The sequence below is a fragment of the Mesocricetus auratus genome, unplaced genomic scaffold, assembly GCF_017639785.1.
Source record: "Mesocricetus auratus isolate SY011 unplaced genomic scaffold, BCM_Maur_2.0 Super-Scaffold_4256, whole genome shotgun sequence".
NCBI lineage: Eukaryota > Metazoa > Chordata > Mammalia > Rodentia > Cricetidae > Mesocricetus > Mesocricetus auratus.
Genome location: NW_024429182.1, coordinates 55,049,653 through 55,072,497, shown reverse-complemented (window position 1 = coordinate 55,072,497; position 22,845 = coordinate 55,049,653). Strand labels below are relative to the sequence as shown.

General features: G+C 48.4%; 1 pseudogene; it reads right to left on the bottom strand.

Annotated features, from left to right (window-relative positions):
- LOC101844232 overlaps positions 1–14,257 on the bottom strand; it is a 52,584-nt pseudogene extending 38,327 nt beyond the window's left edge.
- Between the last annotated feature and the right edge of the window lie 8,588 nt (positions 14,258–22,845).

Below are 22,845 nucleotides of genomic sequence, written 5' to 3'. Positions count from 1 at the left end.
TCCCACTCCCCCCCACTCCTCGCCGTGTTCCCCATCCATTCAGGGGATCTTGTCTCCATCCTCTTCTCTTGGGTACTATGCATATATGCATATCTTTTAGGTTCTTTCCTATTTCCCAAACTCTCTATCAGTGGAAGTGCAAACTGGCACTATCCTGATCCATGTGACAGATGATTTTAGCACAATGAAAAGTACCCTGTAAGTCTATAGTTAGAAAACAACCAAAGGGAATTTAAAATGCTGGTCTTGTAACTATGATCATATAGTGATAGTATGGTGTTTAGTACTAGACTAATAGCTCATAAGAATTTTATCAATTAATGTTAAGCCTATGAACCTTTGGAGTCTTAATATAACAGTAGCTTAAGAAGAGAGAGAGATCTGGAGCATGTTTCACTTTTTTTTTTTTTTTTTTTTTTTTTTTTTAGTTTTTGTATTTTGAGACAGGGTTTCTCTGTAGCTTTAGAGCCTGTCCTGGAACTTGCTCTGTAGACCAGGCTGATGTCGAACTCACAGAGATCCACCTGCCTCTGCCTCCCAAGTGCTGGGATTAGAGACATGTGCCACCACTGCCCAGCCATGTTTCATTCCTTTAAATGTCTCACATCGCTTTCTATTTATCAGCACTTAAGCCTTTATTATCCTCAGACCTTCATAATTTGCCTTTACACACCTTAAGTCACTTTCTTAGACCCAGAAAAATTAATAGATTATCGCATCTTAAGTTTTCATGTCCTCACAACATAAACTTTACATCTTAAAACACCTTTTAGCAAACTCACCAGTAGATACAGGTGGCTGACCACTGAGAGCAGTCATTGTAAAGTAAGCTCCTTTAAACAAAGGAATGGTAAGAAGTTATACTGAAATCTGTTTTGTGAGTTTCTCTTTTCTTGAGTCTGACAGCAAGGTGAGCGGTGTCTGGAGTCAGAATGGGCTCTAGGAGAGTAAGGCCTGTGCCCTGAGCTTTACAGAGAACTGAGAAGGCAGCTGAAGCCTTGGTTGTTGCTGTTAAGTTGGCAAACAGCATCAGAATTCTGAGAAGGATAAATTTTACCTGAGTTAATGATTTAAAAATGACAGAGACTTACTTGCTGACTACTTAGATAGTTGCTCCAGGGTCCTCCGTGGTCACTAAGGGCAGAGGTCTTGGGGTAACATGGCCTTCTGCTGGACAGTATTGGCCTGCCAGGCCTCAGAAGACCCTGTGGAGTAGCAGCTTACAGGAAGACCGGCCTACCTTTGTCTAGGCAACTTGAGGCAGTTGATTCCCAAGCGTCCTGTTTTGTCCAGTTGAGGTGAAAGGCAGGTTTTCTCAGAGGTTAGCGCTGCCATTTATGAAGCAAGGGTGGAGGTTCTTCTGTGCCCATTCATCTACATCTCCTTTGAAGGAAATAAGGGTGATGCCAGGGGCTGGCATGTCTCTCTATTATGAAAAGCTTTTCAATTAAACACTTGAAATGTCATGTTCTACAAATCTTTGAGCATTTGAGACTTTCTGTCTATTAGGTCTATTTGAGTAGCCAAGCATTGTTTCTAGTTATTTGCTTTAAGCTTAACTCTGAAAACATATAGGAGACTTTGGCTTATCCCTGTAATTAATTACATCAGTACCTAGCATGGCTACAATTAAAGAGCTTGATCATTTATAAGATGACTCTTAACTTGTATTCTTAACAGTCTGCAATAGGTTGGCAGTTCCAAAAGACTAGAACTTTATTATATTCCTGTCAGGTTTAACCTTAAAAATAATGATTTTGAATTGAGGCTCTTTTAACATCAAAATAAAACCTTTTAATCATGGATAGTGAGCTCAATAAAGAAACCAAGATAGCCATTCTGTGGGTAATTTTATAACGTTTGTAACAATATCTATCCTATTTATCAAATACCTTATTTATCAAATACAAGTTGCCACTTATTTAAACTCTCTAGAAGCCTGGTATTGAACACTTGGCAAAGACATAAGCACTTAGGTGTATTTAGTTTTGGCTACTCTGAAAAGATCTTTATAACTTTAATTTTTTTGTTTTTGTTTTTTTTTTTATGAGACAGAGTTTCTCTGTGGCTTTGGAGGCTGTCCTGGAACTAGCTCTTGTAGACAAGACTGGTCTCGAACTCACAAAGATCCATCTGCCTCTGCCTCTGCCTCTGCCTCCTGAGTGCTGGGATTAAAGGTGTGTGCTACCAACACCCGACCCTTCTTTTTTCCTTTTTTTTTTTTGGTTATAACTTTAAAGTTTTATTACCATATAGAATGTATTTTAAAGCAGAGTTGAATCACATATACAGTATGTTTTAACAAATCTAAGTATTTATTTTTATCAACATACAAAAGTTCATGTCAATCCAAAATATTTGAGACTTGTTGCTTTCATAGTCTAGAAGGGGATACAATGAACAGGGTTCATTAGATATGTATACACACACACACACACACACACACACACACACACACACACCTTACCTTAAACAGGAGTTGAATAAATTAAAAGAAAGGGAAAAAACAGAGGGCAAGATGATAGGCAAAGCCACCAATGAACGAGACAGCAGATATGTTAGATATGTTGTAAGTGGGACAGGGCAGGTTTATTGTAGGCTGAGCAGACAGGCAGGGTTTCTGCATGAAGTGGATGCCTCTGGTGGGATCTGCCAAGGCATACCACTAAGCGAACATGCCATCACCTGAAGGGGAGTCAGGGGCAGTGCAACATCCTGGAGCTGCAAACCCTAGGCATGCTAAGGGGGCGCAGGATCAGGGCACCGATTACACACCTGCTCCAGACTCATCACTCGCCCATGGCTAGCACAGGGAGCAAGAACAGAGAGAGAGCCTGGAGTGAAGATAAGAGAAAGGTTAAAAATAGGGTGTCTCTTTCCATCCATCGGATCACCGTTGGAATGTTGTAAAGATCACATGAAATACTGGGACGTGGGGTGCCAGTAAGTAGCCATGTGGATTGATATCTGAGGGAATATTGAGGCAGCGGTGGATGCATTTGCGACTGTTGCCTCTCCATCACTGGACCACATATCTGGCATAATTTAATAAAGAGAAAGCCAGGTGTGTTAAGTGCACACCTGTCAGCCCAGCACTCAGGAGGTAGAGGCAGGAGGTTCAAGGCCATCCTCTACCTCCCAAGTGCTGGATTAAAGGTGTGCCCCATGACTGCAAAGCAGGTGTTCTGTTTTGGGGGGAAATACTCAGAGTGGGGGTTCTGAGCAATGTGACATGCACCAGCTGTCATTGTGCATTCCTACCCTTAAGGGTAGTCAGGTTCAGCTGCTCTACCTTCTTGTCTGCACTTAGTATTGTCAGTATTTGTAATTTTAGCTCCTCAGATAGACAAATGGTGGTCTCTTACCATTTATTTTTTGTGATTAAAATTTTTTTGTGTATCTCTGTCTGTCTGTCTCCCCTCCCCCGCCCCCCCGTGTGTGTGTGTGTGTGTGTGTGTGTGTGTGTGTGTGTGTGTGTGTGTGTGTGTGCAGGTATATGCATGTGAATGCAGGTACCTGAGTTGCATAGGAGAGGGTGTCAGATCTCCTGGAGCTGGAGTTACAGGAGGTAGTTGTGAGCCACCCAGCATGGATCCTGGGAACCAAACTCAGGTCCTTTGCAAGAGCAGCAAACACTCTGCAACTACTGAGCCAATTCAGTTTATGACTACTCATGACCTGCAGCCCTGCTGTTCATCGGATGCTCTGACTCCACCCTCACAGCAGCCCCACACACATATCCCCTCCATTTGTACAGGGAGCAGCGCCTTCTGCTCTTTGTCCCTGGTTGCAGCCCCGTGCGTGTGACCCGTCTTGCTTCCTTCTTACCCTCCCTCATGTCACAGTGCACAGCCCACAGCATGACCCGTCCTCCTGTAGACTCCCCCAGGCCCGCAAACCTGCAGTTCAATCCCAACTCCAGAGCACGACTAGGAACCCTTGCTTCCACCTGGGTGAGGGCCACCTATCCTGTCCCTCCTCAGTCCCTTGTGTACAGCTGCCAAGCCTCCTCACTGAAATGAGAACCTGTCTGCTCATGTATCCTGGCCAGCTGCCTGTGTCCCCACCACCCCAGCATGAAGTGAGTTCTCGTATTGTCACCATTCTCATCTGGACCAGATATACTACTTGGTGTGTGTTTATTCACTTATTTTAAAATCTATCTGATTTTCCAGATATGCAAAGATGGGACCTAGAATACAAAGGCAAGACACAGAAACAGGATGAGGATGACATCTGCTTCTAGAATATTCTTAAAGGGTGTTAGGGAGTGACCTCCCAAAATCCTTCTCAAAAATCCAAATCCTGACACTCAGAATGTGACTGCATTTGGCAGTGGGGTCCCATGTAGGGTGATACTACAAGGCAAGGGCATCAATGAAAGGTTGGTCCCCAACCCGAGATGATGTCCCTATAAGAAGAGGGACATTGATCACAGAGACACAGAGAGAAGGTTTGGTGATGATGGATATAGACATCTGATTGATGTGACCGCAAGCCAAGGATTCCTGGCAAGACCAAAGGCTGGGTGAGACAGGAAGGAAACTTCCCTAGAACCCAGGGAGCAAGCAGGGCTCTGCCAAGAGCCCAGGGTTCCTCTTTCCAGAGATGAGAGCACAGAACAGAATACGTCTCTGCTGTTTAAGTCACCAGACTATAGCTGGAGTACTGAGTTTAGGCCCTGTGAACATTTTGCCAACTAAACAAACTCCCCAGCTCTCCTCACCCTCAAGATATCACAAGGTAGAGTACAGAGCTAAGGCAGGGCTTGGCATGACATGGCAGTCAGGCCACCCAGGCAGGGTCTCTGCCCCCTGCAGCTCTTACCTTCACCTCCAGAGCGCTGTGACTGGGGATAGCCTTTGGTGGTTCTCCAGTCAGACAGTCTAGTCTCACTGGCGGGTTCTAGACCAGTGAGAGGCCCTGTATTGGTTATGGCCCTAGCCAGCTCACAGGCCTCCCAGTACAAACACATGAACTAGGGCACAGCCATGTGTGCAACACCACACAGCCCACTGACTTCCTGCAGAGGTTCATGGGACTCCATGGGCTACCCCTATCCCCACATCATGAGTTACTCAGGCCATGGGGCTATTTGGCCAGACATATCTGGTATGTGACAGTAGGCCTGTGACACACATCTGCCTACTGGAATCTGGGTGTGCAGGGTTGGTGATCCAGACCTGCCTCACAAAAGCATGGTGTAAAGCTGGCGTGGAGGTCCTGGGAATTGGGTCAGACCACGGCCTCCTGGGCAGCTGCAGTGAGAAGGGCAAGGGCGAGGCTGGAGAGAGCTCCTAGCCTGGTATAGAGTCACTGCTGCAGGGCCTCCAGTGTGGAGTTGCCTTTGCCCCAGAAAAAGTAGGTCGGGCAGCTTTAGTACCTCTGCGGGAGTTTCCTGGAAGTCATTGTGATAGTTCTCAGGTCTTCTTGGAACTCGGGACAGTAGGAAGCAGGTTGTAATGGGATGGTAGCCCTGGGGAGAGCAGGGTGGAGGTGTTGTTACTCAAAATCAAAAAGCCTCAAGGTCTTGGGAGTGTCAGTACCATCCAGAATACTTCCTCAAAAGTCTCAGGAGGGCTGGGGAGATGGCTCAGTCCCCAAAGTGTCTGGTGCACAACCTGAGGTCTCCTTTGATTCCCAGACATGATAGCATACACTTGGAATCTCAGCACCAGGGAGGCAGAGACTGAGGCAGATTCCTACAGCTCGCTAGTGAGACATTCCTTTCTTCCAGGCCTGTGAAAGACCCGGTCTCAAAAAGGAGCACACTAAGGACCGAAACACAGACACACACACACACAGACACAGACACACACACAGACACACACACACAGACACACACACACAGACACACACACACACACACACACAGACACACTCACTCACTGTCCCACAGGAGTCAGCCCCCAACTCCGTGGATGCTCTTCAAGTTCAGGGGCAGAACAGAGGGATCCATCTGAGGCAAGAAGTTGGCGATTTAGGGAAATGCCCCCTTCCTGCCCTCAGGTAAACTTGCTTCATGCACATTGAAGGGGAGGAAAACTATTCTCTTTCTGGTCCACTCTCACCCCTCCATATTTAAACTTTCCTTTTTTAAATTGAATTTTATTTATTTGATTTTATGTATAGGAGTGTGTACCATGTGTGTGCAGTACCTGAGGAGGCCAGAATTGGCATAGGCCCCTGGAACTGGAGTTAGAAATGGCTGTGAGCTGCCGTGTGGGTGCTGAGAACTGAACTTGGGTCCATGCAAGAGCAGCCGGTGCTCTTAGCTGTTGAGTCTCGCTCTAGCTCTAAGCCTTTATTTTGAAAAATAAGATGCAAAAGTTGTTAGGTTGGTGGTTCCTCAGTTTCTCTGAAACACTGAAGAACACTCTCTTTGGAGAAGCAGGGGTGTATGCAGGCTGGTAACCCAAGCAGAAACAGGAGGGCTGCAGGTTCAAGGCCATTCAGGACTACATAGGCAATTCCAGGACAGTGTGGCCTACACAGAGAGACTTTGTGGTTTTGTTTGTTTGCTTTGTATTGTTTTTCAAGACATGGTTTCTCTGTGTAGCTTTGGAGCCTGTCCTGGCACTTGCTCTGTAGATCAGGCTGGCGTTGAACTCTGAGAAATCCGCCTGCCTCTGCCTCTAGAGTGCTGGGATTAAAGGCTTGTGCCACCACCACCTGGCTGAGACCTTGTGTTTTAGAGGGAGAGGGGGAAAGGGGAGGGGAGAAGGGGGAGAGGGAAGAAGCAGGCTTTAAAGGTTGCAAGCACATTGCAGATAGTCGTTCAGTCCCTCTGAGGACACCCCGCCCAGGGATGGCTAAATCTAACATCTTTTAAATGTTTGGGTTCAACAAAACTCAGCCACTGTCTGCCAAGTTCTTTTCCATTTATTATTAAGCCCAGGTGTTTTCTAAAGTCCTTCAGCTTGCTTTGGGGTGCTCAGCTGGTGTCTAGGTAGCCCAGATTCCTCCCCATTCCCCCTCCCACACTTACAAGCAGGAAGTTGGCTTCTGCCAGTGCTGAGTGAATTCAACCATGGAGAATTTCAAGAGTCCTCTCGGGGGTCCAAACATCCTCTTTCCTGCCTTCCTGATTGGTGACAACTGGAAGATAAAACTGGGACAGCTGTAGACCTGGCAAGGAGCTCACAGGGAGGTGTGTACCCCACCTGGTAGTCCAATGTCATTTGGGGTTTCTATTCTTGGAGCCGAGAGGTGACACGGCACTGTCTGCAAAACGTGACTTCTGGTTTCTGCTCAAAGGGCTGAGCAGGTCCCCAGGTTGCCTCCACCTCCCTGTGTGTCTGAACATTCTGTCTCTCTTTTTGTTCTCTGTGCACAGGGTTGGGGTGACACGGCTCCCTGTGTGCCTCACTGCAGATCGCGTTGCCTCCCTGGGTCTCTGTCTCTTTGCCTGAATCATGATGCTTCTGGTATCTGGATGAGATCCTAAGATCTCTATGCATGAGACAAAGCAAGCAGTCAGATGACAGGCCCTGGCTTCTGCCTTTCCATCTTGAATGAAGTATGCAGTATGAAATAATATTCATTCTGTACCCTGGTGTTTGCCAGTATGTGAGTGTGTGTGTGTGTGTGTGTGTGTGTGTGTGTGTGTGTGTGTGTGTGCACATGCCCATGTTCATGTGCAGGTACACATCTGTGATCATATATGTGAGGGTCAAAGGTTAATCCTCAGGTGCTGTTCACCTTAGTTTTGTTTTGAGACAAAGTCTCACTATGTAGGTCCTGACTGGCCTGGAACTTGATATAGACCAGGTTGGCCTACAACTCAGAGTTTGCCTGAATCTGTCACTAGGTGCTGGTATTAAAGGCATGTAGCATCACTATCTTGTTTTTTGAAATGACATTTTTCACTGGCCTAGAACTTGACTATTAAGCCCTGTTGACTGACCAGAGAGTCCCTGGGATCTGTGAGGCTCAGCCTCCCCCAGAGTAAGGGTTGCAAGTACATTGACCACGCCTGGCTTTTTCACACGCATTCTTTGTATTGAATTTAGGTCTTCATGCTTGTCCGGAGAGCATTTACCATCTGAATCATCTCCCCAGAACTCATCATCCCAAAACGTCAGCAGGGCAAGGTGCAGGTTTCTTTTCAGTCAAGCTGCCCCAGGTCTGGTCCGTGGTTCCCCTGCTGCTCTTCCCCTTGTAGAGGCTTTGGAACTATGGCTATAGCCTTTGGTGGCAAAAGTTTCCAAGGTAGTGTCCTTTGCTAAGCTTCTCAGGCCTGTAGCAGGGTTTGCAGTGGTATGGAGAACACAATGGAGATGCTGTACAGTGTGTGTGTGTGTGTGTGTGTGTGTGTGTGTGTGTGTGTGGTGGTATGGGTCTAGGGAAGAGAGAGAGTGGATGAGAAGTTAGGGTGGGGCCCGGCCCCCTCTCTTGGGTCTCTGCAAAGCATTGCCTCATAAGAGTGGTATTTTTTCCTGCACACAGGCCAAGTGGGCTTGCCCAGGAGCCTGCCTGGGTCATCTGCAGGGAGAGTCTATGGGAATAAGAGGCACCCGCCCTGTATCCAACAGCACTTCCTGATAGAGCTTGGCCCCCCTAGGGAATTCCCATGTTGCTGCCCAGGAGAACTGGCCAGTGGGCAGCAGGCCTTCCTGCCAGGCCAAGGCCAGTGGAGAGTCCCGGAGTCTGCCTTCCTGTGCTTTCCCGGGCTAGACAGCATGGGCAAGCTGCTATAAAGGGTGAGAAAGATGAAGGGGAGACCGGCCACTGAACATCTCCCTGTCTCCTCTTCCCGGCCCATTTCCTGCTTTACCCAGGGCTGGCCTAGGCTTCTCAGTTCCTTGCCTAGAGTTCTGGTCAGGTGATGCCCTCTGGGGCTTCTTTCCTCTGCAGGGAGAAATTTGCCTACTGTGGGGTATCATCAGGGGCTGGTGCCCTGGGGGAGTCAGTCCTCAATAGGAGGCTAGGTAGTAGGTGGCCCCTGGATTCAGAGCCCACATGCTCAATTGCAGTAGCCTAGTCAAGAAGGACTTCAGCACTTTAGGATCAAGTTTTACACATAAGTAAGTTTGAGTTTTTGAGTAGGTAACGGGTGTATTGATTATGCACCTGTCATCTTGGTTACCTAGGAAGCTGAGGCAGGAGGATTGCTTGAACCTAGGAGTTTGGGATCAACTTGGACAACATGCATAACAAAATCTCAGTCTCTCTCTCTCTCTCCTTTGATTCAGGGTCTCATGTAGTCCAGGTTGGCCTCACATTCACTAAGGCTGACCTTGAAATCCTGTAGCTGATGCTGGCCTTGAATTCCTGGTCCTCCTGCTTCCACGTCCCAAGTGCTGGGATGACAGGCTTGCGCCACCATACCTGGCCTGAGACCTCGTTTCTTAAAAATTCTATAAATAGTAATGCAGTCACAGCCCAGTAGAGACATCCCTCCTCCCACTGAGGTTGTGGGTATGGCCCCCAAATACCCTTTTGACCAGCTGAGCTGTATCACATACGGGCTTGCTGCCTTGGTTATTCCACTGCCCAAGGTTCTTTGGGCTTGTAGCTTCTGGAGTCACAGATGGTCTGACACAGTTTCAGCTGGACCAGTGTATTTTGGGGCAAATGAAGCCAGAGGCACCTCTATCCTCCCCCTGGGCCTGGCTTTGGTCTCCAACTCCATCTCAGCAGGTAGCCTGTGAGTCAAGGGCACTGAGACTCTGCTTTCCTTAGGTTGCTGGTGAAAGTGAAAGTCCGACCCCCCAGTTCCAGGCTCACCTCTGGCTGGAAGCCAATGGGTCCCCACCCGAAGCCTCGCCCACGGGGTAGGCATTTTGGTGAGTTGGGATTTCCTGCTTGAGATTGTGCCCAACTCCTCCTGTCCCCTCTGCCCACCTTCCCTGCCAGGTTCTCCTTATCCCTCAGAGAAGGGATTGAGAGGTCCTGTATTCTGCAGGACAACCCCTCCTGCCCACTCCAGCCCTTCTGCTGGTTCTGGGTCGCAAGAGGAAAACACAGCTTGGGTACATTTAAGAACAGAAACTCAGCAGGCTAAAGGTGCATGTGATCAAGCCTAACCATCAGGGCCCAACCCCAGGAGCCACATGGTGAAGGAGAGAACTCAGGGTGTGGCATTTGCACATGGGTGCATGCACACAATGTTATTGTAAAAGATTGGACGAAGAACTGAAGCATCCATTCAATAACCCTCCCCTCATTTCTCTTAAATACCTTCATCCATCCCTCCTCCTCTCCCCTTCTTCCTTACTCTGCACAAATGTCCTGTGGTGATTTCCTCAGAGATAAATCATCTGTCTTGGAAGGAAGTTCAATAAGAGGTAGAATGTTCTAAGGGGAGCTGGAATGTTCCATCCTACGGAGAAGCTCTTTAAGCTAAGGAAGTAAACAACTCAAAAGCTTCAGGAAGTCCCTGAAACTGACCATATTCACTAGGTTCATCCTTCCCCAAGCATATATAAGTAGTAAGGACTGTTTGAGAGACTCTCTCAGACTAGCTGAGCTACACCCAAGAAGTAGATATCAGTCTAGCTGCCTGGAATGTCTTAGGTCAACTGAGCCACATGGAAAGGATACTCTCCAACCTATTGAGGGGCCTGTAGGCTGTGCAGTGAGCTCTAGGTTTCCAACTTTTGTGAACTATCACCCATGCTGGGGTGGGCTTCAGTGATGAAACTATCTTTGAGCCATTTCTGTTTCTGTAAGTAACCCCTCACCCATATTCCTGTCAGAAACCCCAATAAAATGACTAGTTCACTCAAGTGGACTTTGTTGGTATCTGTTCTTTGGTCTGTCATCCTTTCCCTATTTGGGGTGAATAGACATTTATGTTGTGTCTTCCCAGGAAAAATGTGACACAACATGCATTACTTAAATTCAGCTCTAATGGCTTTGAGTCCAGTGTGGAGAATCAGCTGACTGGACCCCCATCTCATAAACAGCACCTTCTCTTTGTGTCTTCATATGGAGAAAGGGAGACATGGAAGCATTCTCTCATGCCTTGCCTCTTGGCTCCATCCCCAGGACCTCATCCAACCCCAGTTAGCTCATGAGGGCCTGTCTCTGAAACCTGTCACATTAGGGTTTAAGATGACACACGAATGCTTGGGTGGGTGACACAGCCTACGTTGGGTTTGAAGTGAGCCAGGGCAGGGCCTGATTTAGATTCTCCAAGTTCCTGGAGGCCGTTAGTAGAGTTGGGTGTGGCTGGCAACTACGGGTGGAGACTGTGGACTCACCTGGCATAGCCTGACTGGAAGGGGGCCCAGGAAGGCCTGGAGCATCCATCGATGAGGGCATGCTGGCCATAAGAAGAGTTCTTTGGACTTCAGATGCAAGGGAATAGCATTGGGGGAACTACAGAGCATGGGGTGAAGAGTCAGGAAGTGTCCCCAAATGTCACAGAAGAAGACAGTTTCGTGTCTAGAAGGGGCAGATATGTTGCTGACTGAGACATTTGACATCTTCTGTGTTATGTGACCCAGAGAAGCAACTTCTGTCCTGGAGTTGTTCTGAAATGGCTCATTTTCACTGTATGTTTTCAAGTGATTGGATACATTCTTACATAACTGAGAAGGGTGGGTTTTATAGAATGTGTGGCTACATCTCCATTATCTGTATTACAAAGGGCAAAATAGCTGTTTCTCACTCTACAGCTGTGTGTGTGTTTATGTATGTGTTTGTATGTATGTATGTGTGTGCATGTTTGTGTGTATGTGTCTGTGTGTTTTTTGTGTGTATGTGTGCAGGTACATATGTATGTGTATGTATGTTTGTGTATGTGTGTATGTATATGTACATGTGTGTATGTATATGTGCATGTGTATATGTGCATGTGTGTATATATGTATGTTTGTGTATGTGTGCATGTATATGTGCATGTAGGTATCTATATGTGCATGTGTGTATGTATGTGTGCATGTGTGTATGTATATTTGTGTATGTGTATGTGCGTGTGCATGTGTGTATGTATATGTGCATGTGTGTATATATGTGTGCATGTGTGTATGTATATGTGCATGTGTGTATATATGTGTGCATGTGTGTATATATGTTTGTGTTTGTGTGTGTGCATGTGTGTATGTATGTATGTGTATATGTATGTGTGCATGTGTACACGCATACATTCAAGTGTGTGTGAATGTGGGGAGCAGAGGTCAGTTAGGTGTCTTCCTTAATCTCTCTCAATCGCTTTACTTGTTTATTTATTTTGAGACAGAGTATCTCACTGAGCCTGGGTACTCACTTGGTTATGTGGGGTACCCAGTGATCCTCCCCCACAGGTGTGCCACCACATCCAACCTTTTATGTGGCTGCTGAGATCTGAACTCAGGTCCTCATTTTTGTGCAGCAAGCGTGCCTTACTGACTGAGCCATCTCCCCAACCCCTGTCTCATGGATTTTGTTATATTAAAACCTTCCCATCTTGCCCATGTCTAGTTGCCCAGCCGGGTGATATGAACCATAGGTGGCTGTGCCCATCATCCACCTCCAGAACTTTTTATCTGTCTCCATGAAACACTGGCTCCCAGTGCCTGCCAGGCCCTGCCACCCCATCCTGATGTCTGTCTCTGTGGGTCTCATGACTCTAGGGACCTCCTGTGTGGAAGCCCTGGCTTGTGTTTCCTTGTGCCTGCCTTATTTCATTCACCCTAGTGTCCTCAATCCCCACCAAGCCCTCCACTAGCAGGAGTCATTTTTCAAGGAGCCCTGTAGGGTGTCCCCCTACAGCAGTAACGAAGGAACTGGGGAGGAAGCTTCTCCTACCCACACCCCACCTCCTGGTGGTCCCTGGGCCTCCTTCATGGAAACCCAGCCCCACCGAAGTAGATAGGTAGGCCAACAGCCAGGAGAACGGCCCCATGGTGCCCTGCTCCCACAGGTAACTCAAATCTCTGATAAGCTTGCACAAAGCCAGGCCCTTGGCCCATAACTGATCTGCATGTCCCTTGGGTCAGGTCTCTGATAACTTGCCTTTGAATGTCGGAACCAGGGCAGTGGCTTCAGGCCCAGGGGAATGATTCCATCCCAGATAGGTTCATGAAAGGGAGGCTTTATCCCTTTCATCCCAGCCTACAGACACCTGTGCAGGTCATGTGCCATAGGGGCTCTTTTACGGAGCTCGTGTACCTGGCAGAATGGAGGCTCATGTCACACCACGGACTGGGGTCCATTTTAGCAGTCACCATCTGGGGATCTGAATTGAGGCAGCAGCCACACGCCAGAGAGTAGCCAAAACCAGCTTGGCAGCTACCATCAGCTCCCCAGCCCTGCATGGGTTTGTGTGGGGTACCTGGCAGGGTAAAAGCTAGCCTGACCATTCCATATTCTCACCTTGGGCCTCTGGAGCTGCAAGGGCTCTGGGGAGAGGACAAAGGGAGAGAGGGAGACACAGAGGATCCAGGCATCCCAGCATTTAATAAGAGCCAAAGAAAAGCCAGAGGTATGGGCTCTAGGGACACAACTTTTCTTTGGCTCTTTTAAAAAATAAATAGTCTTAGTCAGGCATGATGGTGTACACTTTTAATCCCAGCACTTGGGAAGCAGAGACAGGCAGATATTTGTGAGTTCGAGGCCAGCCTGGTGTACATAGTAAGTTCCAGTCCAGCCAGGGCTACATAGAGAGACCTTGTCTCAAAACAATGCCAGTGTACCTCCGCCGGTCATAGGGCCCAGGCCTCTGCAGACATGAACTTCAGAGGTGGGTCTGAGTGTGACCTAACTTCCTCCTGACCGCTCTTGAACACTCAATATACCCGTGCCCTGTTCTCTCCTGGTGCTTCCCTAGAGCTTCCTCGGCTAACTCTTGTGAGGCAAACTGAACGAAGGCCTCCCCTGTAATCTCGCCCTCCGGGTCCACAGGTAATGCGATCCTGTTCGACACAATTCCAACCCTGAGAAGACCTGCACAATTTCTTCCTTTGTGCATCCAAATGGGTGTCCCCGAAGCTTCACAAAGCCATCATTGGCGCTTTCGGCGCTGTTTGGACCACTGTGCTTCAACATCCAATCCATCTTGGTTCTGTGTGACTTGAACACCTCAATATACTGGTGTCCCATGCTTTCCCTGTCTTTTTTAATCAGAGCCAATTTTACGCCATCTGACCCAAGTACAGCGAAAGCCTCACCACTCTGTCTGCCTTCTCTAGTAAGTGAAACGAACACTTGCGACCCCATCATGAATTGTGCAGTCAGAGAGGAAGTTTTGTACGTTCTCATTTGGGCAGGACCAGGGTAGGTCACAAAGTTTGACCACATAGACTTCATCTCCCTTAGGGCCCAGCATCATGAACACTTAACAGAGCTGATGTCACATAAGCTTGGGCAATTTTTGGTAGCTTAAAGAACCACCACGGCAGCCTTCTGTAGGAAACACTTATGAAGGTACAAGTTTTCCACGGAGGAATGCAGAATTGACTTCTGCTTTCAGTACGCAACACAGCTTACGAACCCCAACTCCACCCGACGCTGTTTGGCACCTGTCTGCTAGGACTACTTTCTCTACACCCTCCCCCTTCGAAGGATATTTGTGTGTCCTTCAGCTTCCGCTCAGATGCCTGCGTCAGGCTGCAGCGGATGAGCATGGACAGGTCTCCAGGCCCATGTGAATTTTCAGCTCCTCGACTGAACACCACAGAGTGACATTGCTGAGCTGTGCATGACAGGGCCTGACCATTAGGAAAGAAAGTATTTGCAAAGGACAGCAGTTTACAACACTGGACCCCATTCCCCTAGCAGGTCGCTCCCGACCTGAGGGAGTCTAGACACCCCCAAGCTCCAGCCTTTCCTTTCTAACCTCTCCATTCTCACTCTCTCCTGCTCCTTGCCACCACAGAGCTCAATGCAGGCGTCAGCCTGTTTGGGCTCCTCTCAGAAGACTGAGATCGTGACTGGGTGGGTGGAGGCACGTTTATGTAGGAGAGCTGGTTCCAGGCATCCTCATTGCAACAGGGGAAAGAAGGCCATAGCACAGGCTCTGGTGATGGATGGGTGAGCTGAGGACTCCTGGGGATGTGTGGACATACTGCAGATTCGATCCCTGACAGTGAGGACCAGGGAAGGAAGGAAGTCATTCACAAGGGCTTCTCCTCTTATAGCTGTGTACAAGTTGAAGCCAAGAGCCCATGCTTGGAGTACTGCAGGCAGCAAGGATCCTCCTTGAGCTTCCTTCTTCTAGAACATTCTGTCCCTTCTCTCTACCTCTTTATCCCAGTAGCCAGTCCTCCATGCTCTCCGCCCCCTGCCTGCATTTGAGCTTGGACGTGGCTGGAGGAAAAGAATAGGGCTGACACTGACCATCAGGACTTTCCTCTGCTCTCAGATCCTCAAGCCCACCCCTAACCTCGGCATGGTGACCCTCCTGACTCAGAAGCCCCTTCAGGTTCCTAGTACTTCCATGATGCCTTGCGGCAGTGGCTCACCCTCTGTGTCCATCTTTGTAAACACACTTCACTTCTGAAATTTCTTTTGTTCCCTGCTAGCCTTTATAAGACTTGCTCAGTCAGGCTCCTTCACTGTCTCTCTTCTCTTCCAGCATTTTCCAGTCCAAGGTGGATAGTCCCTGTCCCTCCCTCCTCACCCCTCCCATAGCTAAGGTAAGGGTTAGTTCTTGCCCACATTTTGCCTGGCTGGTAGATGGTTCCCAAGATGTTCATAATTTCATGCCCCTGGGGCCCCTTTCACACTTCAGATTGAAAATTCTCCATCTGGAATTTTCGATGTCATTTCAGGCCAGTGTCTTCATGGGACTGTAAGCTCCGTGGGGATCAGGGGACCATTGCCCTGTCCATCTTTGTACTCAGACAAACTTGTGGCCTTGGTTCTGTCCCTTGCCATCTGTGACTTGTTTTAACCCCATTGCTGTGTTTTCACTTTTTATCTCTGTTGCCACATATGGTTCTAGAAGCCATATCCAACAAGAAAGAAAGAGGGTGCGGGCAGAGCCCAGGATGGTACCTCCTAGGTGTCTGGGAGGCAGTGGAGGTGGGTGGGGGCCTCTCACCAATAGCCTTCTAGCCTACAAGGAGAGGTTCTCAGGCTCCAGTCCTGCCCATGAGAGGAAGATCACCTTTGGTTGGTTTGTTTATTTGCTAGTTTGTTTTGGAGACTGGATCTCAGGTAGCCCAGGCTGTCCTCAAACTCACCATGTGGCTGGGATGACTTCAGCTTTCCATCCGCCTGCCTCTACTTCCCCAGAGCTGAGATCCCAGACTTGTGTACCATGGCAGCTAGCTCACTTCGTTTACCCAGTCACTTTTCTTTTCAGCTCCAACATCATCCCATTAGGGAGGCCCCAAGAAGACAGAAAAACAAAGAGAATTTGATACAAGCTACTTTCAAGTAGGCCATGGGCTGCTGCAGCCTCAGGAGAGAGGCTGCTTTCTGATCTGCTTCCAGCCTGTGGGTGCCCCTGGGTCTCTGTGGCGCATTTTAAAAGATCCTTTCCCTTCCCTTTCTCATCCTCACCACATCAGGGAAAGGCTGCCTGGGCTTCAAAGTTCCAGTCCCACTCTGAAATTGGAAACATGTGCGTTTTGCAAAGTATCAATTTAGCAGAGAGTTGGGTCTGCCCAGATGGCTGGTGGCTGCTGAGTGCTTGTTCAGGAATGCTACATGGCCTAGAGTCAAGATGTCCTCTGTTCAAGTCCTGGCCTTGGTGCAGACAAGCTGAGTATGTTAGTTGCTCTTCTTGCTGCTATAACAAATCACCTGACAAAAGCAACTTACTGAAGGAAAGATTTGTCTTGGCTCAGTCTGATGGTGCAGTCCATCATGGCGCAGAGGCAGGGTGGCAGGAGAATGAGGCAGCTGGCCACCTCCATCCAAAGTCAGGAAGCAGAGTGATGCGCTGGTGCTCAGTTTGCTCTCCCCTTTTCATTCCATCTGGGACCCCAGCCCGTGGTATGGTGCCCCCTCTTACTTCAGTTAACCCAGTCTAGCTTTGTCTTCACAGATATGCCCAGAGGTGTGCCTCTTGGTTGACTCTAGACTGACAGTTTGACAGTCTATATTAACCATCATGCCAGTGGCTCCAAATGAGTTCCAGTCCTTCCTAGGTTCAGCTTTGGTAAATCACCTGGGAGTCAATAGTATGGATGATGAGAAATAGAAGGGCTTCCAAAGTCAGAGCTTGGGACAGTGGCTCGAGGGCTCACTGAAAGGTACCAAGCCTCTCTCTCTCTGTCTCTCTCTCTCTGTCTCTCTCTGTCTCTGTCTCTCTCTGTCTCTCTCTCTCTCTCTGTGTGTGTGTGTGTGTGTGTGTGTGTGTGTGTGTGGTGAGCTCTAATCAGTTATAGTAGACAGAACCACCAACTCCAAGTGGCTCTCAGTTGGACAGCCTGTGGCAGATGGGTTTCAGGGCTCTGTCTGCAAGGTCTAGCAGCCTTCTTACGCTGCTGGCCGGTTTTTGTTGGCTCTGTCACCAGGATGGATCACCTCACGGCAACAAAGCAACTGCACGAGTTCCAAGCATTGTCTTCTTCTTCTAGAGAAAGAAAGAGCTCTTTTTTTTAAAAAAAAAAACTTTGTGTGCATTGGTGTTTTGCCTGCATGTATGTCTGTGTGAGGGTTTCATATCTTGGAATTACAGACTGTTGTGAGCTGTCATATGGTTGCTGGGAATTGAACCTGGGTCCTCTGGAAGAACAGCCAGTGCTCTTAATCACCGAGCAATTTATCCAGACCTGAAAGGCGATCTTAACTAAATACTTGAGCCTCACTCTGCTTGGACCAGCATGGGAGATTTGATCAAAGCTGGATTCCACCAATCCCACCTCGTGCCTGGAATAAGGGCTTTGTTCACATAGCAGCCTCCTGAGGTAGATCAGGAAGCACCCTTTTGTAGCTCAGGAAGCTGAGGTACAGTGAAGCCAGGTGAGCTGATGCCTAATTGCCGGGACTCCTGCTGGTTTGGGTATAAGTAGGCCAGCTCAGCCTTTGATTCCAAGGAGGCAGTGAAGCTTGGAGGGTGGACTGGAATGTTCTAGAATCAGGACTATGAGTTATGCCAACCACGGAGTCCTTATAGATAATGGGCATCTTGATGTGGGGGATCAATAGGCCTAGATTTGGGGCCTTCAGATTCCACTACGACTTTTGGAGCCATATTTAAAGAGGGGTGACCACAGCCAGAAAGTCCTTGTGAATAGGGAGGCCATTGTACCTCTCAGACCTTCCCAGTACAGGGACACAGCTGAAGGATGTCTGCCCCCAGCATGTTACTCTCATTGGCATCAACCAACAGGACATTTGCTCCATCAAGTCAGAGGGAGAAAGAGGGCTGGGAAGAGAGCATCACGGAGGAAGGATGACTGGCCTAGCTCCTTGCCTAACACCACCACAGAGGGCTTGGTGACCTGAGGCAGGAGGGACAGGCTGTCTTAGCCCCGTGCTGATCGGGCACCAGGGATCCCAGACAGTGAAAGCATCAGGCACAGAAATGAATTCCTGTGCAAATGAAGTCAGCAAAAGAAAGAGGATTTGAAACACAAGAACCAAATGTCATATCCTAGTTTCATTTCTGCTGCTGTGACAAAATACTCTGGAAAAAGCAACTCAGGGTAGGAAGGGGTTATTGTACCCACACTTCCAGGTTATAGTCCCATCATAGAAGTAAAGTCACTGAGGTAGGAACTGAGACATCTGGTCATATGACACCCACAGCCAAGAGCAGAAGAAATGCAGTTGTGATACCTGCTTCTATCTAGTTTCCTCCTGTCTTATACAGTTCTAGACTCTGTGTCTAGGGAATGGTGCCACCCACAAATGGGCTGAGTTTTCTCATAATAACCAACATCCAAGGCAATCCCTTGTAGACATGCCCATATACAAACTTGACCTAGATAATTCCTCATTGTGACTTTCTTCTCAGATGATGCTAGGTTGTGACCAATTGGCATTTAAAACTGCAATGCATGCAGGCCACATGTTTGCATGTGCATTTATACATGCACACACATGCATTCTTATGACAAATCAGAGGCAGGAGAAAGATTTCCTCAGAATCCAGAAACAAAGGACCAGAAGACATACCCAATTGTTTTAGCTTCCGCTATGGAGCCTGCAAGAACAAACACATGAAGGCAGAAGATATGGAGAGCGACTGCCCTGGTGGGTGGGGTGGAAAAGACCCTCAGAGAATAATAGGAGACCACAGAAGAGTTGAAAATGCAGTGTGCTGTCCATGCGTGGTATGCAGCATGATAGTTAACATAATGGATGGATTGATGAGACCGAGATGGCCTCAGAGACAGTGGGCAGAGACAAGTGGGCACACTTCTCACTGTGTCTGAAGGTTCTACTTCACCCATGCTGCATTCTAACCTGGTGGTGGGGGCAGGTGGCAGACCCTTGTCTTTAAAAGCCACTTACTGATGTCGGTATTGCTTAAACAATTGTTTTGACTGTCTTTCTTAGATGTCCCCAGGGAATTAACCTATGAATGATATCCATGTGCTGGTTTGAATGATTATTGTCCCTCATAGGCTCTGGTATTTGAATACTTGTGTTGGGCCCCAGCCCCCATAGGGTCTCTGTGAGTTGCTTGCCAGCCAATAACCACAGGTGCATAGTCCTGGCTTACAGCCCCAGTCTTGCCCTATCAACCTCTAATTGTGAAAACACAAACTCTTACACCTGGGGTTTTTCCACTGTGCTGTAAGTCTGTATATAAGGCTGCTCCCTCTTTGCAGTAAACACTCTCTCTCTCTCTCTCTCTCTCTCTCTCTCTCTCTCTCTCTCTCTCTCTCTCTCAGCACAAATGGTCAGACATCTTGTCTTTCATTTAAATCTCCAGGCTTTCGCCCGATGCATTTCACTTGCTCGTGGCACACAGGCTTGGTCCCCAGTTATGACTGTTTGGAGATGCTTAAGAGGCGTGGACTTGTTGGAGGAAGTGCATCACTGAGGGCAGGCTTTGATGTTTCAGAGTCACTTGTCATTCCTAGTTCACTCTCTCTGCTTCTGGCAGCTTGAGATGTGAGCTCAGCTGTTACAGTCATCATGTCTGCCTCCTGGTGCCATGCTGTGCCCACTCTGGGACCATAATCCCAAATAAGCCCTTTCTTCAAAAGTAATTAATACAGTCAGCTTTGTTTTCTAATTAGTGACAAGTGCAGAGGCTTTCATGGCCATTTGACCCCAGCTGATTCCTCCAGCAGGTACAAGTGTGTACCCCAGGTGGCTGCATCTGCCAACATATGAGGGGTAGTATAGTTGCTTTTTTTGTTTTGTTTTTAACTCTTTGGGGGCCTGCTACCAAGCTCCCAAATAAATACATGGAGACTTACTCTTACTTACAAATGCTCAGCCTTAGTTTGGCTTGTTTCTAGCTTAAATTATCCTGTTTTTCTTTAACTACATTTTCCCCCTTTCTTTATTCTATATATCTTTCTTTCTTACTCCGTGGCTGGCTGTGTGGCCAGGTGCATGGCCTCTGGCAGCCTCCTCTCCTCCTCTTTTTGCTCTTCGTTCTTCTTCCTCACAAGCCTAGATTTATTTATTTATTCTGTCTGCCTAGCAACCCTGCCTGTTTCTCCCTCTGCCTAGCTATAGACCAGTCAGCTCTTTATTAGCACAACCCAGCATTTTAGACAAGCAAAGTAGCACAGCCTTAACAGAGTTAAATAAATGCAACAGAAAAGAATGCAACACATCATTAAACAAATATTCCACAGCATAAACGAACACAACACATCTTCAGCTAATATGCCCTGATAGGGTGGGCACCTGTGAGGGCTGCTTGGACATCAGGTGCTGCTTTGGGTGGTATAGTGGAGCCCGTTGGATGTGGTACTCCTAGGAGGGCTAGGAGGTGGTGGCTACATGGGCTTTGCTGGTTGGGTCATCACATTTTTGCAGTTCTCAGATTGCTTAGATGTAATGGTAGGTCTTTCTTGTTGGCAGAATGAACTCCACTCTGGAAAATTCCCCAGGATTCTGGTGCTTTCCACAATTGTAGGGGATTTTGGAATGCAGGGGAACCAGGCCCATCCTGCCTCAGTGCTGTCTCCGGCAGTCAACACTAACAGTGTCCTTTGGGTTGATGGATATGTGCATTGGTCTGAACCCCCTGGCATAGAGGTTCACTGGGTAGATCCTGGTGCCCTGGCTTTGCTGGGTGACCAGGAATCACTTCATTTATCAGGCTGAGGACATGACCTGAGTAGGGCATGGGGTTCTCTCACACCATTCAAATCCAATAGTCATTTAACTGCTCATACCTGTACATTTCTCCCTCCCTCCCTCCCTCCCTCCCTCCCTCCCTCCCTCCCTCCCTCCCTCCCTCCCTCCCTCTCTCCCTCCCTCCCTCCCTTCTAGATTTCCTCTCTTCTTCCTTATATCCAAGCTCACCCATTCAGCCTCCCCTTTGCTTCCCTTTGTGTGTGTGTGTGTGTGTGTGTGTGTGTGTGTGTGTGTGTGTGTGTGTGTGAAGGCCAGAGGTGGTCAATTGTGGTGTTTGAATGAAAATTGCCCCCATAGACCCATAAAGAGTGGCACTATTAGGAGATGTGGCCTTGTTGGAAGACATGTGTCACTGGGGGTGGGCTTTGAGGTTTCAGATGCTCAAGCCAGGTCCAGTGTCACTCTCTCTTCCTGCTGCCTGAGGATCTGGATGTAGAACTCTCAGCATTTCTCCAGCACCATGTCTACCTGCATGCAGCCATGCTTCCCACCATGACAATGATGGACTTAAACTTCTGAACTCTAAGCCAGTCCCAATTAGAAGGTTTTTTTTAAGGAATTGGTGTGGTCACAGTGTCTCTTCCTCAGTCATTCTCCACCCCAGTTTTTAAACAAGGTCTCTCTCTGAACCTGGAGCTCACCAATTCAGTTAGATTCACTGGACAGTGAGCACCAGGGCTCCTACCTCCAACTCCCCAGCACTAGATTTGCAGGTGCATACCACTGTATCTGCTTTCCATGTGGGTGCTAGGGATCCAAACTCAGGTCCTTGTGTTTGTGTGGGAAGCCCTTCACCAGCTGAGCTTCCCCAGTCCAACTTCCCCTATTCTATCCATTTCCTTCTTGCTTGTCCACAGCCTTTCCTGTCACCCTTCCACTCACTGCTCCAGGATCACACTATGGATGCTGCCTTTCCACTAGGGCATGTGTGTGAGGGATTTCTGTTCTTTGATGAAGGTGTGTCTCAGAGGTGAAGGACCTTAGGATGCTACCCAGAGGGAACAGAGTGGGCCTGGCTCTCCTCTACCGTGTCTGCCTTAGCACTGCCAATACGGACCCTTGGGACTGAGACTCCAGGCCTGGGTGTGGAGGTTCAGTTAGCTGGGAGCCTCTACACAATCAAAGCAGCCTGCCTATAATGAAGTTGTCCCAACCTCATTGTTCTGTGGGAAAAGATGGCTGTCCTGTTGTCTCCCTTCTGTGACAGTGGCCCTCCTCTCTATCCAGAGACAGGTTCCAGCCCCTGGGTTTGGGATCCTCTTCATCTGTGAAATGGCCCTGCTCTGAGGCTGTGCCACCAGCCTGGTGGACTGGCACCATCCTGTAGCATGTAGTGGGCCTGCACAAGAGTTGCTCTCTCTCTTTGCCAGCCCTGCCCCTGTGAACAGGGCTCTGTTGATGCCTGACTGCTCTCACTCCCAAAGAATTCAAAAAATGGCCCCATGTGTGTGTGCAGCTTGGGACTCTTGGGCCGCTGCCTAGAGTAGGGCCTTGGAAGGCAGGGAGTGCTGCCCCTGGTCACTGGGCTGTCACTTCCAAGGGAATCTGGACTGGGATTGGTAATGGTGGAGATAAGAGTCAAGAGAAAGTGAAGAAGGCTCAGGCTACTAGCACCCCCATTGCTGCCCGACATCATGGTTGACAAGGTGGGTGGTAGTGGGGAATGCCACCCTACCAGGCCAAGTAGACCTTCTC